The sequence below is a fragment of the Struthio camelus genome, chromosome 7, assembly GCF_040807025.1.
Source record: "Struthio camelus isolate bStrCam1 chromosome 7, bStrCam1.hap1, whole genome shotgun sequence".
In the NCBI taxonomy this organism is placed as follows: Eukaryota; Metazoa; Chordata; class Aves; order Struthioniformes; family Struthionidae; genus Struthio; species Struthio camelus.
Genome location: NC_090948.1, coordinates 34,867,926 through 34,891,831, shown reverse-complemented (window position 1 = coordinate 34,891,831; position 23,906 = coordinate 34,867,926).

Genomic DNA, 23,906 nt, shown 5'->3' with positions numbered 1-23,906 from the left:
CCTTAATATTTACAACTCTGTGACTATCTAGTCTGCTCTTTCTTGGTAATATGGGCTATGGAACTTCCCTACATCCTGGCTTTAGATCCAGTACCTTTGCTTGAATTAAGTTAGGTATTGTGTTTAAACCTGCTCAGTCATGATTTTAAAACTTTAAGTGCTGGAGAATCCCGGTTATGCTATTAATGCCTCTTACCAAGATAACTGTATTTCTTATTCCTAGGCCTGATAACTCCAGCTTCAAGTTCAGTTTTTTCAGCCTTGTTCTGTCTTTGCTTGTGGCATTGAAGAGCTTCCTTTGCCATCAAATTCTGCTCCCCTGTAGATCCTTATATGCCATGATGAAATTGCCCCTTACCTACCTCTAGGATAAGCAGCTTTCTTAAGTACCATTTTTTGATTCCTTTCTTAAATACCTTCAAGTTTTCCACGTTCTTAAAAGCTGGGCATCAGGATTGTACATAGCACTCCAGCTGGACTTTCTCTGAGCAAAAATAAATTTAAAATACCTTTTTTCACCTTAGCGTTACTCTGTTTTAGAGCATGTTGCCCTTTCAAGCTGCCACACTGAGTCTGATGGAATAAATTGGCTGTGAGTCATTGTTTTAATATGACCATGTTTATTTAAGGAAGAAAGAGTTAAAATAATTCCGGTTTTATATACTGGCAACTTCTCTACCTTAGTACTTCATCAGCTGGTGGTAACCCCTGGAAATCATTTAAAAGGTTGTTATAAAGCTACAGAAAACCAAGGAGGGGGAACAAAAGGAAGAAGTCCAACACTTCCGTATTTTTTTAATGGAAATTTACAAAGGAGATTTTCATTTTAACAGCACTCTTTTTTCCTTTGGTGATAAGAAGTTTCAATATGGAAAACATAACATGAAAAATATTAACAATCTGTCATGAAGAAAAGGAGAAGAAATTTAGTTAAAATGGGTGAACGCTTCTGTTGGCACTTAGAGCCCATCTCCCTTGTTTTGAGTGCCTGGTGTGTGTACATAGATAGGAAAATTCTTCTGCTCTTGGCTGCAGCTTCACTGCTAGGGAAAGATAGGCACAATTTATTACCTTTATCAGAACCTTCAAGAGATTGGAAATGTATGCCAGTGTTTGAGATGTTTAAAGATTTGCTTTTGGTCACAGGTTTATAACAATTAAGAAAGACAGGATCTTGCCAGACTCTGTTGAAAGGGATGGCAAAAAGAACTAAAGAGGGGGAAAAAGGAAGGAGGTATGGAAAAAGATAGCAGCAGGAATTGAGTTTCACCAAGTGGTGATTAAGGTTTGGTAAAAATCTATTGGAGATAGAGGTACCATCTGATCCCTCTCTGGCTCCATCTGGTCATATAATGCTCTCAGGATAAGTGAAAGCTTGGTGGACCTTGAGACAGTGGGAGATGGTGGATCAGTGACTTTGGCGATAAATTTAGCTTCTTCCAATCCCATCCTTGTTAGCTTTAGTGTCAAATAAATAATCCTGAAACAGGGATAAGGGGCGAAAAGCTTATTATCTCCATATTTTGTTTGCACAGTAAACCTCATCTCTGCCATCCTGGGGGTGCGTGTGTGGTGTGTTTTATTTTTTTTTTTTTAAACTGATTTATGTCCCTTTCCTCTATCATTCGCTGATCAGTCTGGTTGATCAGAGTCCTTGTCAGTCATTAGGGGACAGGGCTAATTCTTAGCTCTGTCCTAACACTTGCAGCCTTTTAAAATAATTTAACATAATGGACCACAGCAGTCTTTTAGCATATTGAGTATCAAGGAACCGTGGGCTCTGTGTTAGCAGGCCATGGGATTACTGAGTGCTATCTTTCTGGACTATCATCACAAGCCCAAGAGCTGCCTGTTCAGATAGCTTTATTTTCAAAAACTCTATTCTGTATGATTTCATTCTTAGCTGGACCTTAGTTGTCTTTCACCGTATATTGTCATAGCTTCTGTCCTGATTCCTCTTTCTGTGACAGTTTGCTTCAGTGCTTACCTCAAAGTTTTTGTCACCACGGACTTCGTGGTAGCAACTTTTGTCAATGGCTTAATAAAATGCCATCCATAACCTTTTAAATAGGAGTTTGTAAAGCAATCTCTCTGGCATTCCCAGTTGAAGCTCAGTCTCTTGACAATTATTAATGATTATGACCAATTAAACTTATTTTAAGACTATTATAATTACTTGGTTTTCAATTTATTGCTTGTCACATTTTGTCGTATTATCCTAGTTGCTGCCTGTATTCAGGTACCCTTATGGGCTAGTGTAAGGTTTATACTGGATATATATAGCAGGGGAAAATTAGGCTGATGGGAAGAGCTTCTGAAAACCCCCCTTCATGAAGAAAGGGTAAATAGTTAGAACTGTTTAAATGGCAAACAGAAACTGTAATAAATACAGATTACCCAAATAAATCAGAAACTGTAATAAATACAGATTACCCAAATAAATCAAAGTCAGGATGCTGCTGTTGAAGTGCAAGCCTACTGTCATAGAAATTCCTATAAAAATATTTAATTTCCATAAGCAGGTTTTGTATTGGATAATTTGTCTAATCTTTCTCAAGAGAAGTTAGCTAACTGCAAGAGTAGGTTTCTCTTGAATAAGTCTTTTGTTTTTAGTTTCTGTGGAAAAGGATGACATTGTCTTTTGGAGTTACTGTAAGAATAAATGTTTTCTTTCTATTGTTCTTTTGTTTCAGAGAAAATGAAATGTTAGGGGTTATTTTCCCTATCCTTTTTCAGTAAAACTGTATCGTTTTACTCTGAACTGAATGATCTCTTCCATGCACAGTCTGCAATGGCTGAGCCAGGCCTCTGGAAGGAGATCAAGCAATTACATAGGTCTTAAACTCCTGATCCTGGCTGTCGTCTTTAAAAATGGATGGATTGCTGCTATTGGACGTATGTTTTTGTTCTGGAGGTTAAGCTGTCGAAAGCAAGACTCTCCTAGGTTATGTCGTCTATTATTTCTCTGGATAACACAACTTGGAGCAGTACCTCCTACCCAGCTTAGAGGAGGGCCTTGACTGGTGATCGATTACCTCCTATTTGAGTTTCATCACAACGCAGAGCTGCTGGCCCAAAGGGGTTTTGTGCCTCATTAGCAGCTCCTTATGTCTCTCCAGTAAAGTGTTCCTCAGGTTGAGAAACATTGTCTTATGCTGTGATTTAGAGTATGCCAAATCTTGTTTCAGTGATATCCTTGTGTGCCATGGGTCAATCCAGTGTTCTTCCTGCATCTTCTGATTGCTCAGTACCCGCCCTTTCATTTTGTCCCTGTTCTCAGTTTTCTGCTAACCCTCTTGATGTTTTCTGTGGTTTGTGAGGTACCAAGAGCTGTGGGCCAATTTTTGGGAGGAGAGGTTTTCTAGATAGTGTCTTTTACCCTGGTCTGTGATACGGATAACTTGGGCTTATACTGTTTATTTTTGGACAGGAGTAGAATTTTAAGAGTATGAAAAGGTCTGTAGAGACTTGTCTGTATGCTGTCCATAAGTAGTGGAGAGCTGTCTCTGATCAGGATAGATTGGAAAAAGTAGCTGAAAGTTGTTGAAGTTTCCTAAGGTCTGGTCAATAATAAAGGATGAGAGGGGAAAAAATATGAAAATTGGTATGGGGAGAGAGAGGGAAAAGAGGGATACGGAGATAAGGGAGGAAAGAGATGCAGAGGATTAACTCCTTTGTCTCAGTGCCTGGTACAGCTGTGAGTGGCCCTAGTGCCCCAGTCTGCTGTCCACTCTTCCAGAGGAGAAGAGTCCCCTACGGTTTCAGCTGTTGGAAAAATCCTTGCTTTCTCTGATAATGTTTACTCAGTCCTTGTAGTTAGAAGTGAGTGGAAGGTGTCTCTGGCAAGAGTCTCCATCTGCTTCCTTTCAGGGTAGGCATGTGTCCAGAATTTTTCTCCTCTTTCCTTTCCTTTCATCTTCTTTTGCCTTTTGTTAAAACGGCATTCCTCAGTTGATGGATGAATTTCCCTCTCAGTGCTTTTCTCACTTCTGCAACCTGGCTGGCTCTTTTACAGCTTCTCTCTCGTGAACTTGAGAGCCTGTCTACCTCTCTCTGCAAAAACTCCTCTGATTTCCTCTCTTGGGAAAAGCCAGCTGCTGTTCTTGTGCTGTCCACCAGAGTTTCCTGGCTGACTGCTCGCTCCCATCTGCTCCTTCCCAGCTGCACAAATTCCATTTGTGCTTTTAACTAATGAGAGGGGCTGCTGGACACCCTGAAATGCAATAGTGTGTGTGTGTGTCCTTTTGTACTTGGTCCTGTCCAGCTCGATGACCCAGGGACCATTAGCTGCCATATATTCATTTATCTAGTTGTTTCATCTCTCAGTGGTGAGATGGATGTTTAGCTGTCCTGTAGTTTGTCCAGGTAACTGTATGCCTATAAAACCATCAGACTGAATAAAAACTGCTTTCTATCATTTTACCACTTTCCTCTCATGCAAAGGAGGATACCCTTGAAAACTTAAGGGCCCAATGATTGTTTGGGTTTGCTAGATGAAATTGTGTTCAATTCTGTGAGTTTTTACTAAGTGACTGAAAGAAGGACAGGAAAGTGTGCTGAAATGAAATCACTGGAAGCACAACAAATTGTCCTTAGAGGAAAAAATGGTTGTAGGCTTGAGCTGCCTCTGCCACTGCCTGCAGTAAGAACTGATGACAGTTTTTTCCTAATCCTGTTTACATTTGATTTTTTTGTAGATCTGTTATTCTCCTGGTATTGACAGTGTGCTCTGTAGCCCTTTTAGTAGACTTCTGACTAAATACCATGGTAAGGTTTTCACAGTAGGTAAGTGGAGACAAGAATGAGTTACTAGGGATTCTTCATCTCTCTGCAAAGCAGTAGATATGCTTCAAAAAGATTGTGGGGAGTATTGGTGACACTGCAGGTTTCCTTCTCTCTTTTCAAAAGCATGAAAACTTAAAGGTCCAAGTGAAGGCACTAACTACTTCATTATCTTGCTGCTTTACTCAGCAAGCTGCAAACAACCCCTTAATGAGAGAGAGGCTGACTGTGGTGGTGGTCAGATTTGTTCGCATGCTGAATATGATTTCAGTTATTTTCAGGTGGCTAAAGAGACAAATCCATAGGTCCACTTACTCAAAATGAGATAATGCACAGTCTTGCTCTTAAAGCCACAAGGAATTTTTGAGGACTGCTCTGGAAAGCAGCACACAGTTATGACAGATGATGGAACTAACTGTCTTTGCTGTTAAGTGAAAGCAGTATGTGGAAGATGATATGAATGTACGTGATCACCGATTTGTGCAGTGTAACCTGCACATCAGCTGAGGTAACTGCATCAGTGACTAACTGCTTATAAAAAATTCTGAGCTGCTGCAGATAATGTTATGACCATGCTATGAATATGGCAGAACATCAGTAGCCATTTCTGAAACAAGTCTGCAAATAAGATGAGCCCGAGGCTACATATATCCATTGTTACGGTCATCTTTCAAATCTGGCATTTCAAAAAGCTATTGCAAAAATTTTCCTAAGAGAGCCCCTTGGCTAACTAGGATCAGGCAATGTAGCATTCCTACAACACAATCCACCCCATTAGTTATCACGAGAATCACAAAATGGTTGAGGCTGGAAGGGACCTCTGGAGATCATCCAAGTCCGACCCCCTTCCTCATGCAGGGTCACCTACAGCACAGTGCTTCCGAGTGCTGTGTCTTAACTCGGAGAAGACTATTGCAGCAGCAGTGTGCTGCTGATAACTAGACTCCGGTCTATTTTTTAAATCCAGTAATACTTTGCTTTTCTCAGAATGCATTGGCCATCTCTATTTCTGGATACACAGTGCTTTAAAGATAGGTGCCATCCAGCAAATAAGCTGAAAAAAGCAGATAAGCTTTAACTACTTTGCGCCTAAACTTCAGGCCTTGGGATTGTTTCTCTGAGATTGTGTTTTTTTCCTTATATTCTTTTCAAAAGAGTAGGTAGAACATTGTTTAATTGTCTGCAGTGTTAAGCAGTTTAGGACTTCTCCTTAATTTATGTCGCTGGTCTAGTTAAACCTAGTTCTGACATCTACTGGATTTGTATAGGCAACATAAAAGATGAGATCCTCTGAATTACACTTCATTCCCATCTCTTACCTCTTGTTTTTGATTAACGAGAACTTAGACTAAGGAGTCACTGTGGATGACTTAGAGCCAGGTAATGTGACAATGAATCAGTTACCTCTCAGTTTTGCTTCACCTTTCTTCCAGGTCAGTGGTGAACAAATCCACAACAGTCTACCCACTGGTATGAGGAAAACTGGTATACTCGCTCCTGTTGCCATAGCCGCATACAGATTGCCGTAACACACGTAGTCCCTTCGTGAATCTGTGTTCTGTCAGATTGTCTTCGCAGCACTGCCAGGTTGTAATAGTGATTGGACAGTCTGAGAAACATTATCTTTGATGCTAAACTCCTATCTTTTTGTGTGCCCTCTAAAACTAAAGAGGGGGCATAATGGAAACCAGTATTTTGGATCACTTGTTGAATATGTAGTCTGGTGACTTAGCAAGCAAGAAAACATCTGGCCCCAGGTCCTTCTGGGAAGGATACAAAACTATATGTACTAGGCAACTATAAGAGACTCAAGCCCAAGAGGAAAGGACCTTCTTAGTCTGTGCTTTCTATTGGTACTATCAACCTTGAAGTACGAAGGCTTCTTTCTCTCACTGTGTTCATTGCAACTGCTCAGTACTCAATGTTTTAGCTCTTGTAGGTCAGGTAAATAATTAGTACTGTTGCAAATTTGCTGTGTTCGGATTGTCAGTGAAAATCTGCAGCAGTAAGTTGGCTAGTTTTGCATGGTATGTGGGCAATGCAGAAAGCAAAAACAGCAGGAGGAGACACATGTTTGCTCCTGCCTCACTGAATGCATTTGTGGGGACAGTCCCTACATCAGTGAAGGGGCAGCCCTGATTAGAAGGAAAAGAAAGTGATATGCCTGTGACAGCCTGTTAGGAGCTTATGAGAACAGGAAAATGCGATATTAAACACAGTTTTCAAAAAATACTTATTTTTTCGGCTGGCTATACTGCTAGGAAGTTGGCCTGTATGCCTAAACAGGCCTTCATTGTAAGCTAGAATTCATCATCTATTCCTTGGAGCTATTGCACTAAGTACAAAAACGAATACATAAATACAGTTAAACACTGGCATTCATAAATAACGTATTGTGCAGGTTTTCTGCAGCACCAAACAAAAGCTTTGGTGCCTCTGAGCTTCCCTTTATCTCTGAGGGAAATTAATTGTGGTTGTTTAGTGCAGGAGACTTATATTTAAAGACTACAGAGCCATGAGGATTGCGTGAAGTATGTGGGAGTAAGAAGTATATATCTATTAAGCATGCAGATTATTGCTCACTTATGGCACGCACAGCAAGATCTTTAGAGTATAAGGCTTTTGTTTTCTGTTAAATGTTTTGATTGCTCAGTAGTTGCATGTCAGTAGGAATATGATTCACATCCTCTAATTCATGCTCCCATCAAAAGTTCAGTTTTTATCTCCCTGCAGTAATACTATGACCCTCCAAGTGTCCCTTAAATCTTCAACTTTGTTTTTTAAATCTGGCATTCTCTTTGCCTGCTGTGTCAAGAGTGGTGCCAGTGTGTTACCTTAGGGTTCTGTCACCTTTTGGCTATGCCACAGGAATGCATCACTCATTTGAAATGGTGCAACTCCCCCTTTCTCCCCTCCTCCCTCCCCCCCCCCCAAAAAAAAAAAAAACCCTCCCACACAAAAAAAGAGACTTGGTCTTTGAAGACTAGCTGTAGGAAGGCCTAACAGACCATACTTCCCTAGCTGGTTTAGCTACCAGCAGTGGTAACAGGACTCATAAAGGAAGGCATGAACTCAAGAACAATAACCTTCTGCAGCAGTCGATACAACTCACCTCAGTTACTGTTAAGTAAGCAGAAAGTTACCCTGAGCCAGGGTAACTGAGCTCAGGATGCCGTCCTTGTCTGCAAAACAATATTGAGCTCATTGGTCTCAAATCATATCAGGAGGAAATGCTAGTTTAACTCCAATATTGACTTTTAAGCCCTTAGGTACAAACCAGAGAGCTCAGGGGAGGGGTCAAGGGAGCCTGGCCTCTTCTGTGTATGGATGGAGAACAAAGTACTGAATAATGAGTTCTGCTGATGCCATGAGAACTGCAGAGTGAGATTCTTTTTGCTGTTAGAGCTGGAGCCAAGAGCCTGAGGACAGCATTTCTTTTATCCTTAGAATAGGTCTATATCTGGTAGCAGGAAGACATGTTTGCTTAATGAATTTTTACCCTGAGCTGGAGGAATCTTGTCTGTGGTGAAAGGGCAGTTAATTTAGCCTGACCACCTCTAGTGAGGCTGTCAATTGGATAACTGAATTTCCCATTTGTAATGGGACCCTTTCCTATGTCAGACAAGCTTCTTAAATGGAAGAGTGTTTTTCCTGTCATTGCTGTGTTCTGAGGGGGGTCTGAACTCAGGTCACAGGTGTAAGAGGTTCCTCTTGGAATCTGCAGGCCTCTTTTAGGACATTTTTCAGTTAGGAGTTTTAAAAATGTAGAAAGTCAAGAGTGGAGAAATAGTGCCAGTACAATGAACTGAATTGTTAGCACAGATAGAGTGAAGAGATGCATGCGTGATGAATCTTTCAATTAAGACAATTAGAGAGAGTTTTTTTTTAAACTGTAGAAATGTCAGCAAACATTCTGAGGAAAAACAAACCGACTTAAAGCAATGAAGCTTTTTCTTATTTATCTTTTGGAAACTTTTTTTCTTTTAAAAACTGGTATTTTTGGAAAACATGCTGAAGTGAGGGGAACAGTACAGACTTGAGGCAAATTTATCCTAGTGTTGTCAGCTGTCACCTGTGAAGTCCACTGTAATCTTGAGAGGAATAAAGAGAAAATGAAGGAGACTAAGTTCTTGTTATCATTCACATAAATGCAAAAATTCTTTTAAAATATTTTTCCATGTCATTCTCCAAACTACTAATTATTTTTAATGTGTATTGTAGTTACAGCTGAAGGTCTCATTTAAACGATGAAAACTATGATCCACGTACTAGAAAATTTCCATATTAAGAAATGTTGAGGGAAAACTGTTGATTCATTAAATGTAGCCTTGGTTTTCACAAAACGTTTTGGAAAACTTCACAGGTGCAGTAATTTATTTCTTGAAGGAAGATACAAGAGAAATCTGCTGCAGAATAAGATGGCTAGGGCACTTAGGTCCCAGTTCAAGTCCTTATTAACCAGCTGAAGGATTTGAGTTTAGGGTGTATGAGTCTTTATGAAGAAAAAGGAAACCTTCCTAGGGAGATCTCTCAACTTAAACCAGCTGTTTCATTTGTTTTCCTTGGCTGCTTTTCCCTGGGAATTATTCAGGACCCAGTGTATGGAAAGAAGGAAGGATGGTGATTGAAGGGCATTAAGAAAAGTTTGTGCTTTATAACCATCAGTCACCTTCAGCTGGAGTATTCAGAAGTAATCTGGCGGAATTGAAGGAAGGCACGTGGTGAATGGAGGAGCTAGCTGGATGAATGTTCTCTTGTTTCTTATGAACTGGTCTGCTTCAGCCTCACAGGAAGAGTTGAATAAATTCCATCACAAACAAACACCGGAGAAATTGAAGTCTGCAGATTTTTTTTTCTTCTCTACTTCCTAGCTCTGTTCATGGAATCAAAACTAGAAGCATCTGGCAGACTCTGACTGTCTTTGAGTCAGAAACCAAGAAAAATGTTCTCTCCTCCTAAGATTCTAGGAAGGATGCCAACCTTCAGAGATTTGTTGATATAAGGTTATGTTTATGCGGTAGTCAGATATGGTTCAGGAAGTATTATTCATCCTGTTTGCCTCCACATCTAGACTAGAAGGCCTAATGAAGCATGGCGCTACTTTGCCTGCGAGTCCAAGTTTTCCCAATGAAACCATGTTTCTTGCACAGCATGGTGCATGCTCTGGTCTCCTTTTGAGAGCGAAGCTGAGAATCGCTCCTGGGTCCTTCACTTTCGTAATAGTGTGAGCCTTGCGATCAGTTTCTTCCAAAGATACCCCTTTTACAATATAGGTTATTAATTTTGCAAAACAGGAGAAGTAGTCAGCAACTTTATCAGTGAGTATGGAAACAGAGATCAGAACAAATTAACCAGGCATCTTGCCAGGATGAGAGCTTAAACAGATTATAGAAATAGCATTATTAATTAGTGTCAAGTATACTTTAGCTCTTCATACTGCAAAGATTGTGATTCTTTTTCCCTCCTTTCCTCCTTGTTGTTCTCTCTCTACGCTTTCCTTTTGGCCTTCTAAAAAAGGCCATTAAAAATGGCTTAATCATACTGAAGGAATATTATATGAATCCCCTTCACTTTAATAGCATTGTAATCTAAATATAGGAAACTGCTTTAATTGACAGATAAGGATTATTTAACCCACACAATCTTTATCTGGAGTAAAGATCAGTAAAGTGGTCCCAATTAATTCAAGGGATGATTTGCTTCATCAGATCAGCGAACTAGTTTGTTAGTTGTATCTTAATTAGCATTTATCTTACAAAAACATGCAGGAATGTGCTTGAATAGTTCAATATCACTTTCTCTCTTTTATGAAATCAGTTTCTCGAAACAATACAGAAGTCCTACTAGAAGAGTTCAGAGTAAGGCAATCTGAATTTTTTTTAGAACAGAACTTGTGATTTGGCTCTGCGCAAACTTACTTATCTGGGTCCCTATCTGAGTCTAGCCAACCGTTCTATTTTTTATGTACAATGTGATAGCAATCAAGCTCAATACCAGAAAGTGTTTGCTATAAACAACCTATTCCACCTATTTATAAATCAAAAACCAAAAGCCTTCAGAAAACAAAAAGCTTCATGGAACTTGCAATGTTTGTTTTTATGCTTATTGTCCAAGATCTTCTTTTCTAGATTAAAGGAGAAAAATATTGATAGAATTGTCAAAATATTAGATTTTTGAAGAATATAAAGAGGAAGAAGTATCCTTTACTTGCAAGTATAAATCTTCCTGTTGGAAGTTGGCAGCACTCCTGAGCTTGGATGATAATCCTGAAGCTGCTCTCAAGGTAGAGATCAAGCCTTCATCTTTTCCTTTCCATCGTCATTTCTGACCTGCAGGAACAGACATAGGGTTTTCAAGTGCAAAGAGAGAAATCTTGGAAAAAAAATGAAGCAGAGCCAAGTTATCAAAGAATTGTTAGACATGCGGTAGTTTCTTGTTTCAAAATATTTGTGTCATTTCTGTAAAACAAATATATGGATTTGTATGTAATTCTGAAAAGGCAGAAAGGAAGAGAAGGAAGAGATGAATGTAATTACAGAATTTTTTAATATACATGCATATAAGATCTTTCTGTTAAAACATGCAGACAGTGAAATCTACATCTCTCACCTTTTTGTCTGTTTCTGTGCAAAGTCTGTAAACATATGACAATGCTCATCATGACAATTTGTGAACTGGAATTTGGTTTTTATGCACATATGCAAGGGAGTGGATGACCTGACATAGGTGTGGAGAAAAATGCATGCTGGGGGGGAAAAAAAAGCTCTTTATTCTAACTGAAAAGCCATACTTTCCAAAATCTTGCAGTGCTTAGGGAAAGCAGCAATCTCTTTGGGGAGATATAAGGTAAGTAGAAAGGCAATTAAATAATTAGAAAGGGCAGAGAATATTCTGAATGAATGAGCGCTGCATGGAAATTGAGAACTCGGTAAGAGAAAATGGTAGTATTTAGGAAAAATGTGCAGCACGGATTGGGTTTTGGCATAATACCAAAGGGTCTTCCTAAACCATTAGTGAAGATATTTCTGTTACACCATGTGCCAGGAGCAGAAAGCAGACAGGAAAATGGAGGAAATTCAGACAACAGAGGACCATGTGCCTTTATTCATCTTGTACGTTGCTTTGAATTCTACTGTGACATTTGAAGCTTAGAGCTTAAGAACCACAGTATTCAGGACTGTAGTATCTTTGCAGGTTTGTTTTTATGTATCTATATGCATCTGTGTTACATGTGTAGAGAGAGAGATATATATAATCTAGATGATTAAGTTCTCTTTGAGCCAAAGTGTGAACTGGTATGCTTTTGAAATCTGTCACGTGGGGGGAAAATGGTAATATTCATTCAGGCAGGGGATGCAAAGAATTTATAAATTGCCTTCTGTTGAGTTCTCTCTTGTTTAGAACTTTTGCTTCTGTAAAATATCGTTTTAATTCATCCTGAAATAATCATCTTTTTACAGTAGTCTAACAGACTCTGAATCTGAAATGGTGTTTATAAATTGACCAGCAGCATTAGAAATATCTTTTGATCTGGAAGGATAATCAGCCTGAAGTTGAACGTTTATCTATGCTTCAAGAATCTTTTTTTTGCCCATTACTGCATTCATTGGTGCTTTTGAACATTATCAGGTTGAATAAATGTCCCAGTTCTTGTTGCACATTTGCATTTGCTTCATTCCACCTTTTTGTTGACAAATTTTGAAAAGATGATAAAATGAAATGCAAGTCTCTTGCACTTGTTTTAGCTTAATCAAAAGCCTTTAGCCGTTGCTAGGTAGATAAAAGTTGTGTGCTGGCAACTGGTTGCTACTTCTTGTCATGCCTTGATTAAGGTGTGGCATATGAAAGCCTACATCATTCTCTGCGCTTTCATGGCTTGCCTTAAAAATACGCAAGGGAAAAGCGTTATGTAATGCCAGTCCTCTCTAAAGTGAAGCAAATGTTAATTAGAAGCAGGGAAGAACAACACCTTAAGTTAGTGGAAAGCGAAAGTGTTAAAGACTTCTGTGTCTTGAGTTAATTTTGAAAAATAAAGCAAACATGGTAATTATATGTCCAGTGTAAATGGAAGGAAAATAACTATATCACCTATTTATTTCTACTTCAGTACACTTCATCAGAATTGCTTTTAGTGTAAGTGAACACACAATTATTGCACTGCTGTTATGATTACTCATTAGACTGCATACTATTACAAGGAGAAGAGATCATTTGGCTATCAAGATTTAGTCAGTCGTTAATATGCTGCCTTTATCATGATACAGAATACGATGATTAACTATGAGCTGCTAGTGGTACGTTATGTGCACTGCTACATTTCCTAAACATGGAATCAGTTCTCACTGTTGCTGTCTTGTACCCTTTCCTGGTGTACGTGGACGCTAGTTTTATCCCACTGAGTAATATTTGTTTTTAATCCCTTTTGTCACTTTAGATACACATAAACACAAAATAACAGGTTCCAAGTACAGTACGTAAAAGAATTAATGTGTTAAGTAAAGCACAGAGATTCACTTCTGATTCATTCTGGTGACCCAGTTTTATGCTGATGGATGTACAATGTCGGAACTATATTGCAAAGCAGTAAGACTTGGGGAGGCAATTTTGTTTTTGTCTAAGCGATATTGAGGTTTATTAACTTGCTGCTTTTTTTTTTTTTTAAGAGCATAAGAGATTTTTTCCCTCACTTCAGTGTAAATTGTGCTTTGGAATGGTATAGATCCTAGCTTTATGAGCGTGTGTAGGTGGTTTTGCAATTTCAGAGGTTTTTAACTGCTCCATGTGGTACCTTCTGCTTGTCATGAATATGGCTAAGATGTCTATCTTTTTCTCCTTCAAAACTCTTCATAATTTCATCTGAGATAGAATTAAGGCTTTACTTTAGATTCATTAGGTTCCTGAGTGAGCTGGAAGAAGGCAGTCTGCAGAGTGTATAGAACCAGGTGATTTTTTTTTTTTTCAACTGAATATTTTTAAGCGTTCACTGGAATGAATAATACTAGCAAATTCAATTCTGCTCTGTTCATGACTTTTTTCACTCATTGCCTGGGAACAGTCATGAAAATGCATACTTTTGAAGTGAGGAAGAGCGCTCACAGCAGCTGAAATAGTCTTTAAAAATGGCTTGAGTAGGTGCTTGTGAGTGTGCCTTGAGAATGAAAGAAATGGCTGTAGCAACTTACTCGTGCCCTTTCTGTTTAGGGAACTGTACAGCCTGTTAGGAAGCAGAAGCAATAATGTTGCCCAAGTGATCAGTGTGATGGTCTGAATAGTGGGTTATAAATAGCAAATGGTTAGCGCAAGTAGCAGTTGTATGACACACTAGGTGCAGTGGATTGGTTGTGAAAATTTTTGTCTGCATTGAGCACTAGTGGAATAATTCTGGGTAACAAATTTGTTTACATCATGATTTGTTCAGGGTCTGTTTACAAACAGAAAAATGGATTGGTTTAGTTACGTAAATGATGAACGCTTCTGGCAGAGGCATTTTGCAAGACTGCCTCAGTGTTTTTCAGGTATGTAGTCAAAGGAGTATCTGTGCAACTCTGATGGTAATAAGGGAACCAATGTGCGCTCATTCTCCAGGCCAGCTAAAAAGACGACTGGATTCACGTAAGGATTCAGTAGCCTTAGTTTTGTGTAATGTATATTTTATGGTTACTTGGTTATTCTGTAATAAAAATTTTGCTGAACTTATGTTCAGTTCAACTTGAAAATGCTATCTTCAGTTTACACTGAGGTTAAAGAGGGTATCGGTTAACACTTAAAACCTGTACTAAATTTGTAGTTACAGCATGACTGATTACAATCACAGGAAGCCACAGCTTCCCTGCTGCAGGAAGGCTGAGTGTCCTTTATTGCTAAAACGGGAACAGTTACTTATCTTGTTTATTTGATCACAGCCTAGTAGGTTGCAGGGTGGTACAGTGTCTAGGAACATCACCCTGGGGAAAACTCCCAAGGAGCTGCTCTTTCTTCATTTGTGTTATACCTGAGTTTTGTGCTTCACGCTTTTCTTGCTGCTGTGGGTTAATCCTGTAGGATATCCATTTGTTATTTGCCCCACATGTTATATTATGCTGTCGTTGCTTGCTGTTGTCACAGATCACCACTAAGCTGGGGCCTAGCAGGGCCACTAGCAGCACAAGCCAGACCAGAGGCCTAGAAGAAGACTTGTAGTGCCTGTGGTGCCGGGCTGAAGAAGCGTGCTGCTTCCTTTCCTGGTTAATGCCTTCAGGGAAGAAAGGGTGCTCTCTTCATCGCACTGGAGAAGGCTGTGTGCAGAGCTGGGGCTGCCCAGGGCTGAGGTGGATGAGCAGGGGCCTGCCCAGGGCAGAGGGCTGGGAGCGGGCACCCTGGCTGCTGGGGGTTGCTTGCTAGGCACTTCTAGCCTATCACTGCTTCCTCTTCCTCTTAACTGAGGTGATTTCCTGAGTAAGAAATTAACTTCTGTCTTTCAGCACACTCACAATTCAGTTCCCTTACCTCATGCTATTTAAGCCTGAGTTTTAGGCCTAGAAAAACTTTAGACTACAAAAATGCCTAATAGAGTTGATAAAAGGCATAATTTTAATGAGAAAAAAACTAAATGAAGGGAAAGTGACAAAGTGTTAAAATAGCACTGTGAATATGCATAATGGAAGTATATGCATAATGGAAGTATCAGTACTGATTCTCTAATTAAGACTTGGTTAAGACTGAACTAAAATCTCTGTCTTTCTGACACAATAGCTTTCCACAGGGCAACTAAAAACATGTAGTTGTGCTGTAGAGAAACATGGTAATATGTTACAGTGTACAGGAACCAATGGCAGTAAGTCTGGAGCCCATGTATGTTGCAGCATGAAGGAGGGAAAATATGTGGAGTACCTGAGGGAAGAGGTGGGATGTCCTGGCTGGGAGCGCTGCTGGATGGAGGGAATCTAGTGTTCAGTTGCTCCCTCCAAAACACTGCATTTGAGCTGTGGATTGTAAAGCATCCCTGTCAATGAGGATATGCGTTATCTTGCATGAACAGTAGAGAACATTATTCTTGCTGCTATCTCTGGTTTTGTTTCCTTCCCCCCCCCCCCCCCCCCCCCCCAGCCAAGTCCTGTTAACCTGAATTGCTGTTCAGTAACTACAGAGGTGGTATGAGGTATGACTGTGTTACGGAGGTATTGGGAGCGTTACCTGACTGATTAATTTTTAGTATACTAAGTTCTTGAACTGATTCAGAGACTGCCTGGGAGAAATCTCCCAAGTGAAATAGAATAGAATTTCTGAAAACTTCAATTTGTATGTGCTGAACTTAATGATCTGTTTTTACTGTAGCATCAAAGCAAGAAGCTCTTGAAGCAGAGCAAGAGTTACACATAGGGACAAGGGGAGATTAGGACTCCTTAAAGAGCAGTAGTTCCCAAAATACCTTCCAACAGATGTCTTTTTCACAGTAACTGGTGAGCATTAAGAGTATGGATGGCTTTCTGTAATTTTTTCCTTTCCGTTTCTCTGCCTCTTCTAAAGCTGCCAGTGCATAACTGAGCAATTCTTTCCAGCTATTCATGTTGGATAAGTGGACAAATCTTATTATGCACACTTAACTTGTTGTGGTTTATGATTAAGCCAGAAAGCACTCCCCTCCTCCACCCCAACATTCACTATTGAATGAAATTTAAAATGCAATCTTTGTAAAGCAATTTACATAGCCTAGGAGATTATCCCAGGAAACTTCACCTGATGGTGGAACCCTCTAGGCGTCATAACAAAGCAGCAGTGGCATCCTAAAAGGTTGCTTACAGTTCTTAGTAGCAGCCCACCTGCATTAAGCAAAATAGAAACAATAATCTGAACAGAAAAAACAAAGATATCCAAGCAGCTATACTATAAAGCATTGTTAATCCAAGAAAGTTGCGTATCTCCCATGGGAAAATGAGATTCTTGGTATTTCCTGAGGGACGTTGTCTCAAAACAATTCTTAAGGCAAATAACACTTGCGAGGCTGGAATGACAGGTCAGAGATATTGCTGGTAGCATAATTTTCTGTTTGTTTGTTAGTTATAGCTTCTGCTTATACTTTCTGTTTCTGTGCCCAAAGCAAACTAATGTTGATGTTCTTAAGATAAATTTCAGACTGGAATGCAAATACTATTGGGGAGAGTTTATTTTCTGCTTTGAATTTTATAGGAGAAGTTGGTGGTGTTTTGCTATGACACCTTCTCCAAATGGCAAGCTCCTCGAAGTAAGAGGCCTGGATTTTTGTTAGGTATTGTAGCATCCGCACACTGTTTCCCAAACAATCAGAAATAACTGGCCTATTACAGAGCCATCCCCTCTGGGCTTTCAATTTTTTTGGTAAGGCTGAAAGTAGAATAAACAGGGGTTGCAGTTCTTTAGCAGTTTGAATTTGTGAGCCTTTATTGAAAGGACAGCATGAGGGAAAAGTAGCTATGAGAGATAAAACATGCAACCTATTGACCTGTGATTTCTCCCTCACGCAAAAAAGCGTTCTTGTGAAAGGCTGAAAGAGCTCTAAGTAGATCTCGCTCTTTATGGTAGAGCTATAAAATATGAATTTTTCTGGTTCAAACAGGACGTGGACATAACGCAGGAGTTCTTGGAGAACGTCCTGTGACACATAAAAGGTGGGATCATGTCTGTCCAGATCAAAGAATATATGAACACTGTGTTGGCATATGACCATAGAGACTTAACTAGACCCTTCAAAAACAGTAAGTGAAACAGTGTGTAACTAAGCGGCTATAAGCAATAGACTAAATTCTGGGGAAAGAATTTGGAAAAGGAAAGAATCAAAATTAACATCAATTGGACAAGCAGCAAAAGAGGCTTTATAAGTATACTAGAAGAGGAAAAAAATGGAAGGATGTGTAGTCCCTTATTTAATGGAGAAGGAGGATAAGCTATGGTGAGGCAGTGCAGACTTGAGAGTTTTACTGCTTACAGGAGTGTGGTGGTTTGTTTTTTTGGTGTTTTTTTGTTTTTCCTTTTTTTTTTTTTTTAAGGAAGAGCAGGAATGTGACCTAGGCAGTGCAGTCTTAGACACCAAGATTAAATAAGATGAGACTCCATATACTGTCAGTAGCATTCTTCCCATAGGCACATCAGCTGAGGCTTCATTTTCAACACACTGGTTCCCAGTCCTGACAAAGTAGTAGTTCGATCAGTGCTGGAGTACTAATCTGTCTGACAGCTCTCATGCAGGACAGTTGGCGTGTCTGAATTTTGCATCAGTGTGACCTGGAATGAAACACCAAAAATGGGCAAATGTCTGACAGAATGGAATTAATTGAGACTGAGTTTGCAATCTGTTTTCCTTGGGAAAAAAGGATTTTTACTACTGCAAATAGTAAAGTATGATTTTTATACATTACTAATGAACTCACGTATGGTATCCCTGTAAAAACTTTTCCATTACAGGGATCGTTTTAAATACCAAAGCAGGTCATGCATCTCCCATCAGCCTCGTAGCAATTGAGGAAGTGCTTTCTTGGTGTCTCCATGCAATTTCAAAAGCAAGTTTACCACTTTGTTCCATTTAAAATGAAAGCTCTCAGGTCCTCGCAGTAAGATTTGTGGTCAACACTTCGGAAGGATGAGCATGATATAAAGTGAAAAAGTAATGAAATAGCAGAAAAACAGTGCAGAAAAGGGTCCCCTGCTTCTTTCCCTGTTCCAGCCTCGTATGCACACCTCTATTTTAAATCCAAAGCAATACCCCTTCCCTCCTTCATGATGATATTAAATTTTTCTAATTTTTAAAGTGTGCTGTTTTTGTGGGAAAAAAGATAATAAGGAATTAGCCCAAGAATTGTCTGAGGTTGATTTAAAAAAAAAAAAAAAACCCAATGGAAAATTATCCTAGTACAAAGAAAAGACTGCTGTAAGGAACTATTTTGACTGTACCAGATGCCTTTCAGAGGACGTGTTGCCATGATCAGATGTTCATCACATGTTGGTATTCTGATTGTGCTCTGAACTAACCAAGTGTTAAGTCAGCTCCAACCTGGAAATCAAGCTATTATGCTATTTGGTGTGAAATGCACATATTGAGCTGATGTTGGTGCTGACTTCTGTTCAGTCTGCCAGACTGTGTTGGGGGGAACTAGAGCAGGTAGTGGTGTGGCGTAGCCAGAGATGTACCCAAAACATGAAAATCAAATTAGAATCATGCAGACAGTGAAAAGTACACGTGAGGGTACGAAGGAGTGGCAAAAGCTTGAAGGAAAAAAATCAGAGAGACCAAGACTTAAAGAGAATGAAAGAAACAAACAAACTTATCAACCACAGAAGACCCATTAGTGTATTTAAAAGAAAAAACAAAGATGTGTAAATCCAGCATCTGCTGTAAAAACCTTTGGTGATGCAAAGACTGAAGTAGTCGGTGCTGTTTTTGTAAAGTCATCACAACAAATAGGGCTTATATATTTAAGAAAAATGCTGTTCATGAGGAGATAGAAGTGCAGGTCAATATACTAAATGGATTAAATAGTTTAAGTCATCAGGGACAGGACCTAGAAATTCACCCTAAAGCACGTAAGATTTGGCCAAAGTAATCTCTTAACTTTGTGATTATGTTTGAGCGTTGGTAGGGTCAGGGGAGTCCCAGAGAAGGCACACTATCTCTTTGTATGAAGGGACTCGGGTAAATTACAAGCTGATTGACTGAACTGTGGTTCTTTGGAAGATCCCGTAACAAATTATGGCATGGTCAGTTGTTAAGTAGCTTCAAGATAAGGCAGTAACATTTGGGCAAGGTGGACTTGTGAACACAGATCACGTGAAGTCAGTTGAAACATTTTTTTTCGGTTAGAAACAGATGACAGTGGTAAATGGGCGTTTTAACACAGTGGCTAAGTTGTTAGAAGGGTCCCATGAAAACATATTCTGGGAATTATGTTGTTCAGTGTATTTATAACTAAGCTAAAGATGAGGCTGAAGAGTAAAGCAAAAAAAAATTTGTAGATGTAAAAATGGTCAGGCTAGTCTAATCTTAAGCTGCCTAAGAGTCATAAAACTCAATTACTGAATGACTAGGAGATGAAATGAGGGATGAAATTCACTGATAAATGCAAAATAGTGATCCTGAGAAAAAGAGCTAATATGTATACCATAATGAGCCCTGAACCACTCAGACGAGAGATCTTAAGGTCACTAAGAGCAGTTTCCTGAAAATACTGCCTCTGTGTTCAGCTACACTGAAAAGGCAAATAAACTTTTAGAAATTATTAGAGAAAAGAAAATGGAAAACACTGTCCCATGCATAAATCTAGACTTTGCCTGCACCTTGAATTGGTATGAATTTCTGATTGCTCCTTGAAATAGCATGTAAGAGGAGAAAAAATACAGAGGAAGGGCAACAAAGATGATGAGAAGGTAGGGAATGACCTCTCTTCAGAGTTCCAATAAGGCACGCCTTTAGGACTTGGAGGGGGATACAACTGGGATGCACAGAATGTGGAAAGCATGTGGGGAAGGCTTCTCCACTGATTCTCACAGTGCTCAGCGATATTGAGCGTCACTGTATTGTTATTGCCTTCTATATTTCCTTCTGTAAATAATGCATTTGCTTCCTTGGAAGCAATAACTGAATGCTAGTATTTATACATACTGAAATACATGTCTTGGCCCACAAATTTCACTCATTTAAGGATCTTTGTATTTGGGTAGAATTATTATTTTAAAGAAATAACTGGTATGGCAGTTACTGAATGTCTTCTGTGTTAGAAATGATCTCTGCACTATCCCACTACTATCCCACTAAAGTGGGAGGATATTTTAATAATGTTTGTAGTGCTTCTCAGCCATGATGCACAACTTTTTCCATGAATGTAGTGGCCATTAATGTGGTTCTGTAGCATTACCGCATCATCCCTAGAGAAGCCTGAGGCCAAGAAGAAGAGAGGATAGCTAATTTGTGAATTCTCCTCTGTCATCTCTCTTCGTCCTTAATAGTAAGCTCTATTTTTCCTAATGTGTAATTTTTCTGGCATGAAAACTGAAGTTACATCATCATTGTTTTCAGGACCATAGTGATGAGAACAGGAAAGAGACCTTCTGATATTACAGGCATAGAAGGGACTGTTTTCTCAATAGATTAAATAATTAGCTGAAGAATACAAAGGAGATCTAATAATCTGGGTACATTTTACAAGGGATAAGGATTATAGTGCTTGCTTCATCTTCTGAGTTAATAGTGTCTGACTGCAGTTCGGTGGTTTACAGCTTAGTCTGCTATAAACATGCTATTGGTAAAATATTTTTACTCATGTGAGCCACACCACTTTCCCGTTCAAAACCAGGAGTTCTCCCTTCCCTGCTTACCTCAGCTTTGTTTACTGAATATAGCAATGACCTGAGGCCAGCAGTTGCGTGAGAGCGCGTTTCAAATGCCTATCATATGGCACAGGAAAGATGTCAAACCTCCATCACTAATGCAAAAAAGGCATCGTCTATTTCAGCCTTCTCTGCCTCACCATAATTGAGCCTCTTCCCCCAGAAACAGTTTGCACTAAACTTCTGTGAGCTAGATTGTAGCCAGAACAGTTCCACGCCTCAGTCCTGGAAGAAGAACAGAAAATTGTGTGGATTTCCTCAGGTTAAAAAGCAAAACACAGGAATTGCTTTACGTTTCAGTGCTTGGACCAGAGGTCTGTAACAGGACCACTGTAACAGTAACCAATGTCTGTGGATACATTGGAGACTGAATAATTGTCATTTTAGTGCTCTGAAGAAGATTGGAATCTCGGAGAAAAACAAGCTCAAACAAACAAAACCTCAAACCCAAATGTGACCATATGATTAAAGATGCAGTTCAGGCAGAAACAGTGAATGTAGGGAAGAACCAGAATTTTCTGTTTTGAGAGCTGAGCTTCCCCTCACTATTCAGAGGACTTAGAGATGCTTAACCTGTTTGATCTTAGCATAATAATAATTTACATTAAATAACTGGAAACAGTTCAAATGAGTAAAGTGAACCTCTCTTACAGCTGATTCATCATCCTTCACCTTTTGCAACAATGGATGTATGAAGTGTGATCATATCTTTTTATTCTTTCCTGTTTAGTTCTGTATCTGACATTTAGGTTAATTACTCTTATGAATTTGCCAGTATCTGTGCAAAATGTTTTGAATCACATGTTTTTCCATTTAGAAGAAAAACAAATCATGTCCTATGCAAAGCTAGGTGAAAGAGAGAAAAGGAATTAGGTTTTTCAGTAAGCCCCCCCACAAATTCCAGTGGAGTCTGAACTCACAGCCATCAAAGTCAACCAGTGAGGCCCCTGGGCTTAACCCATCTTTAAGGAAGGCAGCTGCAATTTTGTGGTGGTGTTATTAATCAGAGGTTGTCCTTGTGCCTTACTGATGTCTCAGAAGCCTGCTGACACTGGAGACCTGTACAGATCAAGCAGATCTTGGAACAGGTATAATCCCAGTTCAGAGAAGGCAGTCTGGAGTCAAATTTGTCAGAAAAAATTAGGCTTTGTCCCAGACGCTGCTTTTAATTTGCTTACTCAGGAGTATGTGATTGTGGCATTTCATTTATTTTTAACCTAAATTAACTCTGTTACAAAGAGCCTCTGCTTATTTTCTGTAAAATAACAATGGGATGTGACTTTCTGCACCTGAGGTTACATTAAAAATGTACATGTATGCAAAAAAAAAAAAAAACCCAAAGACAAACCCCAAGTAAATGGGAGGCTTGTTATGCTTCTCTTGCAGTTATATTCCTTATTACTTATTTTAAAGAATGGATAGCGCTACATATTTTTGTGGTTGTGTTGAAACAATTACCACGTTGTGTTATATATTACCACATATTTTAAACACATAACAGGGAATCCTTGCTTCTCTGTGTTTCCCTCTCCTTTTCCAACTGCTTCTCCTCACTACTGAAGAAAAGCATGTTGGAAACACGTAACAGCAGAACACCGTTATCCGCTTTCTGCAGTGACAGAGGCAACTATATATGATGTCAATACCAGGTTCTTCTAGAGTCAGACACGAACACTTCTTAAGTACTGCTCCTTCCCAGCTCTGTGCTGGTATACTGTTTGCTCCAGCTGCATACCCTGTCTTCTGCTTCCCCCTCACCTTTCCTCTCAGCTTGGCTCCAAATATGCCCACCCTTCCTCCTCTTCCTCAGCTGGTCTTTGTGTCACTTTCCTGCATGTGCCTTCTCTTCCCATCATTCTTCATTTGGCTTGTACCCTTCTAACTTAATTGTCACTAGCAGCCTGGTGTTAACCTGTGTTTTCCATCACTTTATGCTACCTTTTATTTCCTTATCTAGATGGGTATCCTAGCCCTCGAGAGCAAGTGAAGCAAGTTGAATTCTGGGGCTGATGCTAATGGGGTAAAAGTAAAGTGTTGCAGTTCACGGGGAGGTCCTAAACCTAGTTCTGACCTCCACAGCTGTTGGGTTCGGGCATGACTTAAATGAGAAACTGGCAATAGACAATGTTGTGTTCTTCTATCACCTGTCTCTTTGAAACACAACGTGGTTGTTTCTTGCTGTAATAAAGTTGTTTCTAACTCTGACTTAAGTTTTGAAATGGTTGTTTTTGATGCGATAGCTTTGTCACCCCACTGTGTTCAGAAAGCTGTTTCTGCTTCCCTTGATGTTCAGTGCCATATGTAGGCTCTCAAAATTGATCTATTACTTATTCTGCGGTTATCAAAAGTAAGAGGCCTAGCATAGAAGTGCCCATCTAAAAATTCCTGTGCTGTTGCTGTTCAGAGTAAATCGCAGTACCTGCAAGTCTTCCCTTTGACCTTGTGAAGTAAGTCGGGAGAAATGCCTTTGAAAGTTAGAAAGTGCATTAGCAGAGAAATTGAATGTAAACAGATCTGTGAAAACATTGAGTGATGATGGGAGACCAAATGTTGTTATAATTGTAATTCTGAGGATGAAACCTATTGGGCAGTGTAGGTACTGGGCTGACCATCACAGCAAGGTGATGCTGTCAAAATGAGTAGAGGGTAGCAATACCAGCTTGTAATTTGGAACCTGGGAGCATTGGAAAAGGTGATTTCCCATTGCTGTGTACGTTCCAGAGCTGGTTAAGCATGCAGGTGGATAAATTGATTCTTAAGTGGCATTAAGACTTAATGAATCCAACTGTTTC